The following is a 17,727-nucleotide window of genomic DNA, read 5'->3' on the forward strand; positions in this document are numbered from 1 at the left end:
AAAGTACTGTGTGTGTATACTATCTTAGAGCAGCAGTGTACAGTCTCCAGGGACAGCCGCTCGCCAACAGAGAACACCTGAGCAGCCAACAACAGCAGCCCGCTCCAGGCATAGCATAGCATCTTTATTTATAACGCACTTTACATCCAACAATGTTGGCCAAAGTGCTACAAATATAAAACAGAGAAAAAACAGTTTAAATTACATATAAAATATCTTAAAATTAAAAATAATACAATTAATAAGAAAACATATTAAGAGATATCAACAAGTCCTGCTGTGGTGAAAGCCAAGGTAAATAAATATGTTTTAAGACGTGATTTAAAAACAGATAAGGAAGGTGCCTGTCTAACATGTGAAGGCAACTCATTCCACAATTTTGGTGCTGCCACAGCAAATGCCCGATCCCCAGGGGGAAGAAAAGTGAAAATGCACTTTTACAATCAAATTATGACACTTTAAATAAAAAGTAAATACACTTCTAAAATGCTTACACACTGCTGTGGACATACTTATAGTATAGTAATGGTCAGTAACTGCTGTGCCATACACATTGAGGAATAAAAGATTAATCTTTTTTTCACATTTAGTATACCATACACACGTTGGTCTACATTATACATACATTATTACAATATTTTATTGGGTGAAAATTATAATGAGAATAGGACTGTGGGGAAAAAACCAGTAACTAAACATTTCATTCATTTAGTTTTCTTTAAACACGTCATTTTGGGCTTTGAAGCACAGGCTAAGTGGTCCTGCCTGCATGTGGCCCTTTCCTGCTGGAATTGTGTACGTGCAGAATGGGATGAAGGCCCACAGAAACTGGTTTCCTGTGTACAAATGTGTAGCCGACGAACAATCCCGATGACGCCTCCCACAGCTCCTCCCACGGACCGTGACACCACCAACAGAACAAGCTGAAAAAAGTAGACAGGTTGTGAACGTTGCTTGGTTTTCAGTCCTGAACAGAGATGGGCAGTTACTGTAATCCGATTACTTTTTTCAAGTAACGAGTAAAGTAAGGGATTACTATGGCAAAAAAGGTAATTAGATTACCGATGCATTACTGCGTTACTAAAACCATGATTCTTTTGTGAATGTCTCATGACAGTGATGTAAGCGAGTGTGACGTTCGTGGCAACAGCTGTGTCCATATCAAGAATGGATAATATATCGAGTGCAGGAGAGAGTATGAGCGTGCAGCGTTTAAAGCGTGAAAGTACTGACCTTACTTTGAGTTTGATTCCGTAAAAAGTGACAAAAACATTAGCGTCCGCTGTTCACTGCGTGGGAAGAAAACTTCTTTTTACAGCAAAAAACCCCTAAACTTCGGAGCAAGCACCGAGTGCGCTACGACATAATGCGAAATTCACAGACAAACTCGCAGATTCTTCCACTGACCGCTGCGGCACACCTGCACCAGGGCAAACCTCCGCCTGCCCCACTCCTGCTATACAGGTGAAAATAGAGCAACAGGACCGCTGAGTCTTTGATTTTATTTATTTTCTGCTGTGTTCTACTTGCATCTATTTGAAAGACGAGTGTAAACACAAAAAAATATTTTATTTTATGTGCTGGAATGTGCAGAAAATAAGTTTAAATGTTAAACAAATTTCTTCCAGTCAAGAGAATGTTGCATATAATTTAATTCTTGCTTGATTCATAAAGTTAAAAGATTAAAACTAATAAAACAAATTTTTAAAAGAGACTTTTCCATTTGATTACATTTTATATGCTGGATTAGGCAGAAAGTAGAATTGGGCTGAAAGATCTACCGCTTTATCACCTATTCAGGTTGTAAATCATGTTTTTAAAAAGTAACTAAGTAACTAATTACTTTTGAAAATAAATAATCAGTAAAGTAACAGGATTACTTTTTGGGGGAAGTAATCAGTAATTAGTTACTGAATACTTTTTTCAAGTAACTTGACCAACACTGGTCCTGAATATCACTTAAAGTCATGGTACATGCGGGATTCAGGATTTATTGGGCTAATTTAATGGTAGCTCACTGCTGCCTCCGTTTGGTCGTATTGAGCCGAATGTACTTTAACATTTGTTTGAACGAGCAGGCAGTTCGCTCAAAGAAAGGTGGTTTATTGATCTGTGTGCCAACTGGGTTATCATCTTATTTGGTGCCTCTAATAATACAAACAGTAAATGTGGAAAGGCTCCTTCTCTTGTGCTATTTTTGTAGTGGCTTAACAGGGTTCATACCCCTTTTTCAAAGACAAATTCAAGCACTTTTTTTTCAGGGGCGCCGACGGTCCGGGCTGATGAGCTCTCCCGCTCGCAGAGAGAGTAGGTACGGCCGGATGGCTCCCCGGCCTCAGTCAGGTGATGGAGGGGTTATGTGGCGGGTGCCGTGCAGGGAAGGCAGACACATCTGCACAGCATCCGCAGTCATGCCCCGCCAACTTAAATATGATACTGGGTCCTGCATTGTGGGTGTTGTTGGTTATTGTTATGCTGAGCTGGAGCTCTATGTGGCCAGCAATTGTCCTGAATAAAGAGATGCTTAAAAGCATGAATGAGTCGTTGGGTCTGCCCTGGTCATTCACAGTGACATTCAGTAGTGCCCTCACTGACACACAAAGCAACTACACAACACACTAGCTATACACTCCACGCTAAATGTCACAAATCAAAACTCGCTCTCTCTGTCTTGCTGCTGTCACTGCTCGAGATCCGAATTTTGCTTTTAGACTTTGCGACTCATTTTATTTCTCTATCTAATAAGAAAACTATTCAGTCAGATAGTTATTTGTGGTGAATGAAAGACCCTTCTCTTTTTTGTAAAAAAAAGTATGTGGACGTATCTAAAAGTTAAAGTAGTGTTTGAATCCTGAAAATGATCACACGTTTGATTTCCATGTCTGAGAACTACAAGTGTCCAGAGTCAGAACAGACTGAGAAACTCACTACTGCAGATCATCTGTGGTGTCTTTAAGGGAAAAATGATGGGACAGAGCCTTTCCACCCCTGATGACACAGCAGGACAAACGTGTGTGAGGAAGAGGAGGAAGAAGGGAAAGCGCCATCGAAGAGATGGAGAGAATGGTCGGGCTGTTCTCTCTTTGTCAAAGACTGATAGAAAAGTTTAAAATAAGTAATTATCTGTCCTAAATAAAGCTTATTAGGTCGTTTAAATAATTGTACCATGAAATTATTTTGAATGAGGGAAAAAGTACTCAAGTACTTTGAGGTAAAAACTATGAAAGGCATTCTAGAAATCAGTGACGATACCCAGCCCTAGTTGGGACAGTGTTTAATGCTGTCACTGTTTTACATGGTTACCATACTGTAATGATCATAACGTATATGTATGTTTGTATGGTCCCTCTCTACTCCTAGATGAGTAAAACAATTGTAATGAAACTTTGCATAAACACTACCTTGGATACCATGGCTGCCAACATGGCAGTTGCATCCTGTGGTTTATACCAGTAATTTATACAAATCCCAAAATCATATTTGTTTGTTTTTTACAGTGATTGAGAAAACAATAAAAAATTACTCCTTTAAAAAATTCAAAAATAGTCCATACAACAATACATATATGTATATAGTAATATGAAATTATTTTCAGTGAGGGAAAAAGTACTCAAGTACTTTGAGGTAAAAACTGTGAATGGCAGTAAAAATTTCTATATTCAGAAACTTAAAGTATCAGCGCGAAAATCGATGTCAGTATTTTTTTTTCTTCAGTTGTCTGAAACATGGAGTATTTTGACACAAGGACACACACATATACACCAAACATACAGAGAGGGACACACAGGACAAAGACAGAAGGGGAACCTAAATGTGCAAGAAACTAACATGGAATAAACTCGGGACTAACTAAATGAAGCATAAAAAATAAACCATAATCCACGGGGCGATCGTGGCTCAAGAGTTGTCTGTTCGTCTTGTGATCGGAAGGTTGCTGGTTCCAGCCCCGGCTCCGGTAGTCTCAGTTGTTGTGTCCTTGGGCACGACACTTTACCCGTTGCCTAGTGGTGGTGGTCAGTGCGCCCTGTCAGGACAGCTGTGGCTGCAATGTAGCTTGCCATCACCAGTGTGTGAATGTATGTGGGAATTGGTCAGGGGTCGGCAACCCGCGGCTCCGGAGCCGCATGCGGCTCTTTAGTCCTTATTTTGCGGCTCAGCGTGGTTTGGGAAAATAAATTAGAAGTAACTGAAGTGCATTTTATTTGTGTTTAGTTCTTTTTTTTAAAAAAAAAACCAACCTAGTTCTATATTGGAAGATTGTTGTAATTTTGAAATATAAAAATAAAATTATATCTTATTATTTTTTCATCGCTCAAAATAAGCGTCACACTCGCAGAAGCTGGTGTACCCACCGAAACACCGTGCATCTATCTAGACTTTCAACCCCAGGTAGGCCAATTATGGATCTTCGGATCCACATTATGTCGGCAGCTGTTCTCCACCATGAACTATGTTAAAAACAAACACCGCTCAGGCCTCACAGATGACAGCTTACAGTCCTGCGTAAAGATGAAAGCCCCGATTTGCAGACGCTGTGCGCAGAGGTTTGGGACCAGAAGTCTCATTGTAAACATATCACGGCAGACCCGACGATGTTTCTATGAACACGCTTTTCAGCATCTCTTTATTGACCACTTTTCACACACGGTTGCTGTACGCATACAGCCGGCTGTAGCTTTTCAGCTCACAGCCCGACAACACAACAGCAGAGAGAGCACAGACTTTAAGGCGGTGAGGCGTGATTGCGGGTGCCGCTCAGGTGCTTCCGACTCCCATTCAGCGGCACTGCAGACCATGCCCCGCCACATACATTAACCAGGTAAAATACATATTTAGGCAGAATTTTGCAAATATCTATTTTTTTTTAGCGGCATAGTGCTTTTTTTCCAATTACTTTTTAAAAGTCAGGTCAAGGCTCCAAAAGCTCAAAGGCGATATAAGGGTGGCAGCTCACAACAGTTTTTGTTTGCTATATGGATCATTTTAGTTCAGCTGGGTGTCTTTCCTTTTGTTATATTTCTTTAAGAGTTCAAAATGTGTTAATTACATAAATAAAATGTAATTTTCTCTGTAGCACTTCATTTCAAAACTTTTCTGTTCAAACAAGCCTTTTGTTGATCTACGTATTTTATATTCTTTACATTATTTACATTTGATCTTTTACATTGTGTATAAAGTCTATTGATTGTATTGTTTATTTTAATATTTGTGTACAGCGCTTTGTGACTGCCTGTCTGTGAAAAGCGCTTAATAAATAAACTTTACTTACTTACTTTAGTTGTTCACACAAAGCACAAAGGTAAAAAAAAACAATATATACAGTGTTATCTTCATTTTAGATTTCAAAAAGTATTTGCGGCTCCCAGTGTTTTCTTTTGCGTGAAAACCGGGTCCAAGTGGCTCTTTGGGTGTTAAAGGTTGCAGACACCTGCTCTAGCCGATCATTACACGAAGGAACCTTTTAAATACAAGCATGCTCATGCTCACAGGTGTACACACGGGTGCTCACACACACAAACTACACCCTTTTTGGCTACTACCTCAAAGCACACTGTGCGCTGTCGATCTTACGTGCTGCACAATAATGTTTAATATTTAGTATTTACTGTTATATTCCCATAGATCATCGTGATGTTGTTTATTATGTTGCTCTTTTTTTTCTTCTGCTTGTTTTCTCTTTTTTCTTTCTCAACAGGTGATCCAGGTGATTGATATATGTATTTTTTGTCTGCTTATTTTGTTAGTTTTTGTTTTTTGCCCTTTATCCCCGTTCCTCCTCCCCGCTGTTTTTCTTTCCCTCTTTCTTTCTCCCCTTTCTTTTCCCAACTCAAGTCTGTCCCGTATTTAGCAAGTGAAAATAAAATAAAATAAACAATAAAAGCTGAATCAAATAGACCATTACAGCAAGGCTGGGATGGTCCATTTGGTAAAGTAAATCCGTTGGGCATCTTTCTTCGCCTTTAGACAATAATTCTGATGGCAAAAGAACCAAACGGGACAGGCAAGAAAAAAAAAAAGAAAAAAGGAAACGGGTGGAAGGAGGACCAGTTGCAAATGATTGTGCCGTGTTCCTCCTGGATTTTTTGAAGATCTTGAAGGTGTTCGGGTTGACAATTGAAACCTTTTAGAATGGATGGGGAAGGAATTGGGCCCTATACGCTGCTGCTACAACTGGTTCTGCTGGTGTAGGTTGCTCCTTATTGCTGGAAATAGGTGGGACATAAGACCTGCATACACAGGAACCAGCTGTTGTTTGGTGAAAATGGTGTCAGTGGAGTTTGAGCTTTTGACCAAGTTGTCCTCTACTTGACTTTAAAATTGGCGTGAGTTTCTGATCTTGGTCAGATGTTGTTTACCTGCCAACATACATGAATATGTATTTCTCATAAAGGCATATGTGTCATGGTCCTGGGTCGTTAACCCAGTGTTTGAGTTTTATACGTTTATTTTTGATTCCATCATGGTTGATCACTGTTAGTGTTTTGGTTTCTGTCTCATCATGTCGAGCTCCTTAGCTCTTTAGTATTTCCTGAGTTCTAGTTTGAGGTTTTTAATTTGGCTTCCCTGTGTTCTGTGTTGTCTACTCTGTGCCCTCCTGTCCCTCGTCTCAGGTTCCTATTTTCTTTCTGTCCAGTCTCTGTACTAAGTTTGTCGGTCTCAGCATCTCCGCTTCTGTTTGTTTTTGCATGTTTGGAATAAAGCTCACTCACGTCTAAGCCTTCTTCATGGCAGAATTTTCAAGTAAATGGTTCTTAAAGATAGGACAAGTTTGGTAGCTTTTCTTCATGAAAACTTGTTGTATACGATATGAGGGGAGGGGAGCGAGCAATCATGTCATGCACAACTTTTATTCATTCAAACTTTCTATCTGCTATTGTGGAATATACAAGCCTAGCACACAGACGCACCCATTGTAACAGTTGCTGTTGTAATGCAGTGTATCACCACATGGCGGCGCCACCTGTCTCATGACTGGTGTGTCACCCCCTTTTTGTTCTTCTTCGCACTCTCCCTGTAATGGATGCTCCCGTGTGTACGCGGACTAGTGTGCTCTTTAGTAATGTGTGGTAGAGGTGGCATTTTTTTATTTTTGATATTGTAAATAAATGAGTACTTTTGGAAAGTCAGAAGCTGTTGCTCATTCGCTATCCACCTGCACACCTCCGCGGCTGACTTCATCTCCACCGCACGTTACAACTGGCGCCCGAACTTTTTTCCCTTGGACGATTTTTGTATCCTGCCGGGGATTCTTCTCTTCTAACACGTGAACTGTCTCGGAAATCTTCTCCCTTTTGCGGACGCTCCGACGTTTTCCCCAGCCATGGCCGCAGCCTCAGCTCAGGTGGGACCCGACTAATCTCTGGATACCGCGGTGTGCCGCTGCTCCGCTTGAAAAGAAGGAAAAAGAGAGAAGCTGACTCCGTGTCGCGTATGGACTCTGTGGATCTGTTATTTGGACATGCTGTTGGTTTCGTCTTCTAAGGATTAATTCTTCTGTGGGGAGCCTGGACATGAACATTTCTGCTGGCCTTTCATTCCCCTTCCCTCTGCTGAGACTAGACGGACTGTAGCGCATGTAAGTGATAACTTGGCCGACTACAACTGTTAGTGCTGGTCTTCGGCTCAGTATAACGAAACGATTTAAAACTAATCTTGCATTGAGCTCTAGTGTTGCAGACATGCTATTGTAATAACATGGTTGTGATCACTTCAGTCAAATTTTAGTTGTTGGGTGACGTTTTCATATGTGGTTTTTCCGATTTTAGTCCTGAACGGCATTTTTGCAGTTTTGTCTTTCTAGTCTGACCTAACTGACTCTTTTACTGCTATATAAATGACTGCACTGTGTGCTGGAGCAGCTTAAATTTTTTTTGAAATCGCAATGGCACACTACCCAGTTGACTCTGACTCAGACATGGAACTTACCTCATTACCAATGTGCCAGATAGTTGACAATGTAACTCCTAGCCTTAGCCAACAAGTGGTGGAATTAAGAACTGAGGTGAATAGGCTTAGTGACTGTTTACGTGACTCACTGAACATACAGCAGAGTTTACTGAAGCAGTGGGACCAACTCACAACGGGGAACTCTCCCCCTCCTGCAGTCCCACAGTCTCCTGTTTTCCCGATGGCCACATTGACACCTCATGTTCCTGCGAGGGACAAAACTGAACCCACCAACAGTACCAATCCGTTCCTGCCCAGCAACCCATTTCAACCTACAAATCCTTTCCTCCCATCTCACTCACTCGAGCTCAGCAGCACTTCCAGAGTGATTGCGGCAGCTTTACATCACGCCAAACTGGAGCCTCCTGTGTATGCTGGGGATGACAAAGTGCAACCTGAGGACTGGTTAAATGCAGTTGGCACATACAAAGCCTCATTAAACCTAACCGATGGGCAATTGCTAAACGAACTGCCACACTTTCTTGCAAAGAGCCCGGAAATGGTTCAAGGCATTGAGCTCCCACATCACGTCATGGGCTCAATTCTGTCAACTGTTTAAGACAGTTTTTCTGCCCTCCGACAGCCAAGAACGCATTCTGAGAGGGATATTGGATCGTGTTCAGGCTCGGACGAACCGCTCCCAACCTTTGTTGCCCACATGTTGAGCGAGTTTGACAAACTAAAGAGCCCTCCACCTGAAAAAGACAGAATCGACCTAATTAGTAAACATGCTCTTGAAAAATACAGAGTTGCCCTGTACGGCGCTGATGTCACTTCTGTAATGGACCTGCTGCTGCGTGCTCATGAGCTTCACTCAGTGCTTGGACCACATAGACCACAGCCTCCTTCGTGTGGCAAAGAAAACTATAAGCCTGAACCTTACTGCTTCAAATGCTCCCAGCCAGGGTTCACTACACGCACCTGCCCAAACTGTAACACCCAACCTCATTTGCCACAACGACCCTCAAACTCCGCTAGGCATGGCCCGGTCCAGCCATTGCCGGCGCCTGGCCCCTCTGACCCAGGCCATGAAAGGTTGGAATTAAGCAGCACTGCATCCCAGCCGCAATACAAGCAGTCGGGAAACTCCAGGGGAGGACATTTCACAGAGGCCAACCTTCCCCAGTTACTAACGGAGCCTCACATGCCCCATTCACTGCAGGGTGGACACAGTCTTGGACACTTGGAAGACAATTTTTCACAAGTCCACTGGAATACCCCACTAAGAACGAAAGTGAACTTCAATGCTTCATCTGTGGATGCTACCCTCGACACAGGCGCTTCCCTCTCAGCTGTACGACCAGATCTCATTCAAGTAAATGACTCTTACCCTAGAAACACAAGTGAGTGGAATGGTCCTGCAGTTAACCTCGCCAATAATGCTCCCTGCATCCCTGAGGGTGTTATTTGGCTCAATATTGGATTCATGAACAAGAACTTTTACCAGCGTTTTGCAATAATACGGATTTGTCTTCTCCTTTCATTCTGGGAATGGATTTTATGGCAAGAGCTTCTGTTTCTATTCACATTCCCACTAGAACAGTCTGCATTGAGGACATCCCCTGCCCACTCGCAGACGATGAAGAGGACCTTCCAAATGATTACTCGCATTCGCCTGGAGCACTGATGTCTTTGGACTTGATTCGCTCAGACTTAACAGCCAAACTGTCTGAAGCAAGCCTCTCAGAGAACAACAAGGATGCTTTACTCAATCTGCTAAGCAAGTTTAGCTCCTTGTTTGATGGTCATCTTGGTCGAACGGCTCTCACTGAGCACGCCATAGAGACTGGCAATGCAACACCTGTCAATCTCCCACCCTATCGCACGTCACCTGCTAAGAAACGTGTGATTGAAGAACAAGTGCAACAAATGTTGAAGGACAACATCATTGAACCTTCCACAAGCCCTTGGGCAGCTCCTGTAGTCATTGTCAATAGAGCGGCCGCGGAACCAAGGTTTTGTGTGGACTTTCGAGGGCTCAACCAAGTTACCGAAAAGACTCTTATCCCCTGCCTCGTGTGGATGAGTCTTTGGACTTTCTCTGGCTGGGAAAGTTTGTCACGACATTGGACTTAGCGCGAGGCTATTGGCAGGTTGCTGTAGCAGAAGACTCCAAGCCTAAAACTGCCTTCATCTCTCACTGCGGTCTCTTCCAGTTCCGGGTGCTGCCCTTTGGGCTCTGCAACGCGCCTGCAACTTTTCAGAGGCTCATGAACTCTGTGCTTGCTGGCCTCATTTACAAAACGTGCGCAGTCTACCTGGATGACATTGTTATCGCCTCACCTACCTTTGAACAGCACTTGGTGGATCTTGAGGAGGTGCTGGGCAGACTCCAGGCTGCTGGCTTGTCATTGAAGCTCAAAAGTGCCAATTCTGCCTTGATGAATTCACCTTTCTCGGTACCGCATCACATCATCAGGTGTTAAACCCGATCCAGACAAAGTAAAGGCGGTTAAGGAGTTTGATACCCGACCTCAGTGAAACACGTCCGTCAGTTCCTTGGCCTGACTGGCTATTATCGGCGCTTCATTCAGAATTACGCCCGCCATGCCGAACCTCTTCACGCCATCACCAGAAAGGACAATGCCTTCCACTGGGACGACAGCTGTCAAAGAGCCATGGACACTTTGAAAGACCATGTCACATCAGCCCCGATCCTGTCATTTCCAGACTTCAACCGTCCCTTTTCCATTCACGCCGATGCATGTGACATTGGTCTCGAGCAGTGTTGATGCAAAAGGATGACAAGGGTCGTGAGTATGTTGTGGCTTTTGCTAGTCGCTCCATTCACAAAGCTGAACTCCCCTACTGCACTTCAGAGAAGGAGTGCCTTGCTGTGATATGGGCCCTGGAACACTTCCGCCCATATGTTGAAGGTGTTCATGTTACTATCTTCACTGACCACAACAGTCTCAGGTGGCTCATGTCTCGTCAAAACCCAACGGGCCGACTCGCCCGCTGGTCACTTCGCTTGCAGGACTTTGATTTCACAATAGTGCACAAACCTGGTGCACAAAACAAAGTTCCCGATGCACTGTCACGCAACCCTTTGCCTCTGACCTCTGACAGGCCGACAGATCTTTTACCAGATCATGCTGTCATGGGCAGCCTGGACATTCGTACTCTGCCCCCGTCATTCTGGCTGACCGTTCACAATTGAGACAGCTGCAGTTAGATGATCACGTCGCAGGTCCACTCCTCAGAGACATTGAAGCAGACTCTCTGAACAGCTCAGACAGTGCCACCTTGTTACAGTATGTCGTGTATGACTCTCTTTTGTATTACAGAGACCCCAAGTCCACATGTGCTTTGCACCCTTTGAAAGAGCTGAAACTGTTTGCCCCTACTTCCATGAGAGGCACCTTGCTGGACTATTACCATGACCACCCCACAGCAGGTCACTTGGGTGTTTCTAAGACACTGGCTAGACTGCGCTTTAGGTTCTTTTGGCCCAAAATGGCAGCTGATGTGAAGCGCTATGTGACTTCATGCTCAGTGTGCCAACTCACCAAGCCAAGTCAGAAAAAAGCAGCCGGTCTTATGGTTCCTATTGTCCCCAGAAACCCTGGGAGTATGTTGGTGTGGATTTTGTTGGACCACTGCCCCGCACCCCGCTGGTAATGCATATTTGATCGTGTTTGTTGACTATTTGACTAAATGGGTTGAAGCCAGTGCTGTCAAAGAAGCTACATCTCAGGTAGCAGCTGGTAAATTTGTCACTGACATTTTGCTAGACATGGTACACCCACTTACCTGATTTCTGACAGAGGGTCTCCTTTTGTGAGTGAGCTTTTTGAACATGTTGTTTCTGCCTTAGGCTCGGTGCACAGACTAACCACGGCTTATCACCCTCAGACGAATGCTACTGAACGTGTCAACCGGACTCTGAAAACTGCGATCCGCGCTTATGTAGGTGATAAACACACATCATGGGACAAGTTTCTCCCTCAGATTTGCTTTGCTCTGCGTACCGCCCCCCATGACAGTACAGGTATGACTCCTGCCATGATGCTTTATGGTCGTGAGTTAGACACCCCGCTTGACCTTATCACTCAGCCTTCTACAGCAGGTGTTGATGAACCGGGTGTACCTTACCCTGAGACTCTGAGAGCCTCCCTACAGGAAGCTCACGACCACGCCAAAGCAGCTCTGGACTATAGCCATGACAGACAAAAACATTACTATGACTTGAGACATCGACATGCCACGTTTCGTGTTGGTGACCTTGTGAGAGTTAAGACGCACCCCAGGTCGGACGCTCAGTCTAACTTTACTGCTAAACTTGCACCACTGTTTGAGGGACCATTGTGTGTATCTCAGAGACTCAGTGATGTTAATTACAGGCTCACTTGGGTGGACTCCGGTGTGGATGCAGGTGTTTATCATGTTGTGAACATGCAACCGTTCCATACCTGGGACTCTCTCACTTCCAAAGAACATTCTGTTTCATCGCCTGCTGGGAGAGAGACCGCAGAGGATCTGAACTCTGACTCTCAGGCCCACCCTGGCCCCCCTGCAGACACTGACATTGACTCTGAGCCATTCCCCTTTGATTTACCGGACATTGACTCTTCTTCTGGTGTGGGCGCTGTTTCAGACAGTCTTTCACCCAGGTCTGTTCAGCACCCAGCTGCTGGTGGACATTACAATCTCAGGCCCAGACGTTGCCCCAGAATTACGTCTGGCTGGAACAACAAAAGATGGACTAATGATTTTCACACAACCAGGCTTGATCTGAAGTGAAATGTTTTGGTTAAACCTGTTTGATGCTGTCTTGTTGCGTTGCTATTTTGAGTCATGCTATGTAGCTGTTTCTGTTTGCTCTACTTAATCCGGTTTTATGGCTCTTTATTGAGTTAAGGTTCATTCTTGGCATTTACTTGAAAAAAGTGCAAAAAAAAAAAAAAAGGAAAAATGATTTTCCACTGTACATATTCATCTTGCTTTCACCAAATTAATTTTTAAATGGTCTTTTGCCCTGTGTGTGTGCGCCAATCTTAGCTGTAACCTCTATGTATAGGGTACTGTTAAGTGTGGTGTGTGCTTTTTCAGCTGTGTACGGCTGAGGACAGCCTTTTTCTCACCAGGGGGGACTATGTAACAGTTGCTGTTGTAATGCAGTGTATCACCACATGGCGGCGCCACCTGTCTCATGACTGGTGTGTCACCCCCTTTTTGTTCTTCTTCGCACTCTCCCTGTAATGGATGCTCCCGTGTGTACGCGGACTAGTGTGCTCTTTAGTAATGTGTGGTAGAGGTGGCATTTTTTATTTTTGATATTGTAAATAAATGAGTACTTTTGGAAAGTCAGAAGCTGTTGCTCATTCGCTATCCACCTGCACACCTCCGCGGCTGACTTCATCTCCACCGCACGTTACACCATGTATACATTTGTATGCACAGACATATTTTTCACGCGCACACACACTTCTATGGAACTCCAAAGTGTTCAAAATTAAATAAATAGGACATGATGAAATAAGTAACTATGTGAATAAATAAGACACAATAATGTAATGTGAGAATGATATTGTGAAATAATGGAACACATTTTGAAAAAAAAACTCATTATTGTGAAATATGTTGCATTCTGCTATATAAATTTACTTATTATTGTGAAATATTATTTCATGGTCTTTATTTTTCACAATAACAGAGATTGTTCCTGAGGCATTTTGTTTATTTCCAGCCCTTTTTAATCCAAAATGTCCTTTTTTCAAAGTCAGTCTTTATTTCAAAATCCCGTTTTTCCCGATGGCCTATTTATTTCATAATGCGACTTTTCAGCAGAATGACTTTGTCTGTCAATCAAGAAAGACAGGGTGGAGCCAGTTGTGTGATTGGCTGCTCCTTTACTCAGACATAAGTTTTTGTGTTTTTATGCATATGTTTATAAAAACCTTCCATGGTTAGACTTTATTGTTTCTCTGATGTTGCTCTGATGACCGTGACTTTTTTGATGGCGTTTTTGTTGCTGAAGACAGCCAAGTGTCTGCATTTGTTGACAGTTTACAGAAGGCAGTGAAAAATGCAAGTTTAGTTGGTTTTGTTCTTCTTTTTGGTTAATTTGACATAATAGTTTTTACTATAGTAACCAAATGTCTGTCTTCTGCAAAATGACCACTGTTAAGTTAGAGTAAATATAATAAAATAGGAAGGAATTATAAAGTAAATGACAAGATTTTCTATTTGTTACATGTCATAGACACAGGGAAGAGGCACATGTGGGGATTCCCAATGGACAACAGCACAAGAGACTTCAAGGAAGGCCTCCAAATTGGATGAAGAGGAGATGGAGGTGTGTGTCGACATGGATTAATGCAGTGGTTCCCAAACTTTTTTTGCCAGGCCCCCCCTTTTTCACAAGAAAAATGTTCGCGCCCCAAGACAAGCTCCATTGCGGTTTATTTCACACCTCAAACATTTAGTAAACAATTAAGCAAATACAAGTAAACGGCAATAAATTACAGGTAGTAATAAAATAAACTACTAACTCTTTTACGCTGCGTCCACACCTACACGGGTATTTTTGAAAACACAGCTGTTTCTGTGCGTTTGGGCTTTTTCGTCACACGTAAAGCGGCGTTGCGATTCACCGAAAACGGAGATTATTTAAAACTCCTTTTTGCGTTTACGTGTGGACGAGGATTACAGAGTTAAATCACGCAACGTCAAAGGTATGTGCCTCTTTTCACGTCACGCTGTGCGCCACGTTATTGTTTACATGAGATGAATTGCAGAATGGCAGATAGAGACAAAATACTGTTATTGTTAATCTGACTATCTTCAGGTTTTACACGCTTACATACACACGCAGTTACTGTCCCTCCATTTAAAAAGGCAGAGGCGTCACGGTGTGATTATTTTACGTGTAGTTGTTTTTTTTTCCCGTGTAATAATATTCAACATTGCTGTCAATACATTTTTCAAAAAATGCCTCTCTGTGCAAAATGGGTTTAAACACATAAACAACTGTGGGATACTGTTTGTCCGTGATTTGAACCGGGGGAACAAATTACGGCAGGATCAGCCTGATATTATTTGTATCCCACTGTAACTTTACTGCATAAAGAGCTAACATGTCCAAGATGTCAGGAGTAGTTAGTTATTACAAGAAGTGTTTGTGAACTAAAAATCAAGAATGTGGGATAGTGTTTGTCCGTGATTTGGAGAGCCCAGCGCTGCTCCCGACGCAGGGAAACTAATTTTGCAGGGGAGACCTACCTTGGCACTTGTGCAGGTGAAGCCAAAGGGAAGATATGCTTCACCATATTTTCTAGTCTTTGGCTTGGAAGGAAGTTGGTTTGGAAACATATTTGGCGATGCTTCATCTCCTGCTTTGCGTTTGTGTGGGAGCCCCGTCAAAAACCTGTCCATTATGCTAGCAGTGTCCAAGCTTTCTTTTTTTTTTTTTTTCTTTTCATCCCGCGCCCCCCCTGCAATGGCTCTGCGCCCCCCCTAGGGGGCGGGCCCCACACTTTGGGAACCACTGGATTAATGTGTCTTTTGTGTCACTTTCACTTCAGGGACGGCAAACAGGTCGTCCCCTGTCCCTTAACATCATTTCTGCTAAGAACATCAAGTCATCCCACAACAACAACAGGTAGATGAAACTCCCACACTGAGTCAGTTTGAATGAGAACACACTAGTCACAACATTTGAAGGTGTAAAATGTTTCCATTCAAAGATCTTTGAAGGTTTCTTGTTGCCTTCTTGCTTGTATTCTCTTCAGTTATTATCATGAAACACATTTATTTATTTTTTTAAAACAGCCAATGTGTTACATTGTTACACTGTGATATAGCCTCCTAAGCTCCAAACCAGTAAAAGCAATCTTTGGAGGCAACACCCTTTTTAGTACTTTTCTGTATTTGTTTGTGATTGTGTGACACTGAACCACAGTGCTATGTATATCCTCTGTAACACTCAGACGTTTCCAGATCAATGTTTTCCCCCTCAGCTGTTTCCCACTATAGAGTCTTACCTCAGTAACAATGAGGCCAATGAGGCACCAGCAGAGCATATCTGGCTCTCAGTCTGTGGCTGATAGTGCCCCCTGCTGTGAATAACAGGAACAGTGTAACCTTGTATGGAGCTCATAGTGATGTTCTTAAGATTGCTGCTGCAAGGCAGTCATTTGTATCCTGTATATTCTGAGCATATGCAGTTATGTGACCTCTCAGGTTTTATGTATCAGGACATAATTAAAAAAAAAAAATCAGGTCCTTATTAGGTCTTAATATGAGATAAATGCAACCTCAGATGAACAACACATAACACATTATACCACATCAATATTTATTTAACAATCACTAAGCCGAAATTCAGATGTTTAAAAAACTAAGTACATCCAAGACTATTTCCATAATTAGTTAAAAGGGTCAATATTAGCCAAGTGCTAATCAAATGCACTAGATCATCAGTAAGTGTAACCACTACTGTCAGTGTGCTGGTGTGGCGTATTCAGGTAAGTGGTAACATACTGAGGAGGAGAGAAGCAGCTGTTCATACCCATGAATCTGGGAAGACTTTGAAGTGGATCATTTTACAGCAAGAAAGATTATTTGCAAGTTAAAAAAATCAAAGACTGTTTCCAATCTTACCAGGAGTGGATGTCCCAGAAAATTCACCCCAGACATCTGAGGCTCTACAGGCCACAGTTAGCATGCTAAATGTTTGAGTTCATGACAGTGTAATTATAAAAAGACTCAACAAATATGGCTTGTTTGGAAAGGCTTCCAGGAGAAACCATTTTCCCTCTAAATACAACATGGCAGCATGGGTTAGGTTTGCAAAGTTGAAAACCTAAGCCCTAATGCACAGTTTCAACATTGGTGAAAACCAAACGCACAGCATATCAGCACAAACACCTCATACCAATGGTTTTGCACGGGTGATGATTATTTGGGCTTTTTTTGCTGCCAAAGAACCTGCAAAGTGTCCAGGTCACTGAGTGAGCCATGAAGTATTCTAGAGTCAAATGAGATCGTCATTGGGTCAGTGACTCCAGAGCGCAGCAGCAAAGCAACAACAGAGTGGTGCTGCAGTGGCTCAAAGTTGAGACTTCAACATGATTAAACATTAAGAAAGCTGTGAATGAATAAATATCTGCAAACTTCAATGAACTGAAGAAACATTGTAAAGACAAATGGGCCAGAAATCCGTCCACACTGCTGTGAAACACTAATAAAAAATAATTCCCTCAAGTTTTTGCTGCTAAAGTTGGTTCTATCAGCTGCTGAATCACAGGATGTACTTGGTTATAGTCATTTGTGCATTTTGGGTTGATTTAAATAAATAATTATGTGTTGTAATAATCCAGATCTAGAACCTTAAACTGCTTTTTCACGTGCCTGTAAATGAATTTCTTTCTTATCATTGTCCCGATTGGTGTCGGCTGACACTTGACACTCTGTAGCTCCTGATTTATCTGTTGTCAAGGTCTCACCTCAGTGCGATTCCTCACGTTTTGTCATGATTAAAGGATGAATGTGAACACCACTTCAGTCACTGTGTTCACTTCCTGATATGTCAGAACTGTGCTCACGTCACTCACTTTTTTTAACAACATGACACACTGCTGTAAACAGAGACCCTGTAATGTTAGCACCAAGTACTTCATAAAAAATAATGCTGTCAAGCTAACTTTTCCTCTTTATGTCTTTTTCAGGACTTTGTATTGCTTTGAGGCAGTGTGGGACAGCTTCCTGCACAACTCCCTCCTGCTCAACCGCGTCACTCCCTATGGAGAGAAGATCTACATGACCTTATCTGCGTAT

The sequence above is a fragment of the Oreochromis aureus genome, linkage group 17, assembly GCF_013358895.1.
Source record: "Oreochromis aureus strain Israel breed Guangdong linkage group 17, ZZ_aureus, whole genome shotgun sequence".
Taxonomy (NCBI): Eukaryota; Metazoa; Chordata; class Actinopteri; order Cichliformes; family Cichlidae; genus Oreochromis; species Oreochromis aureus.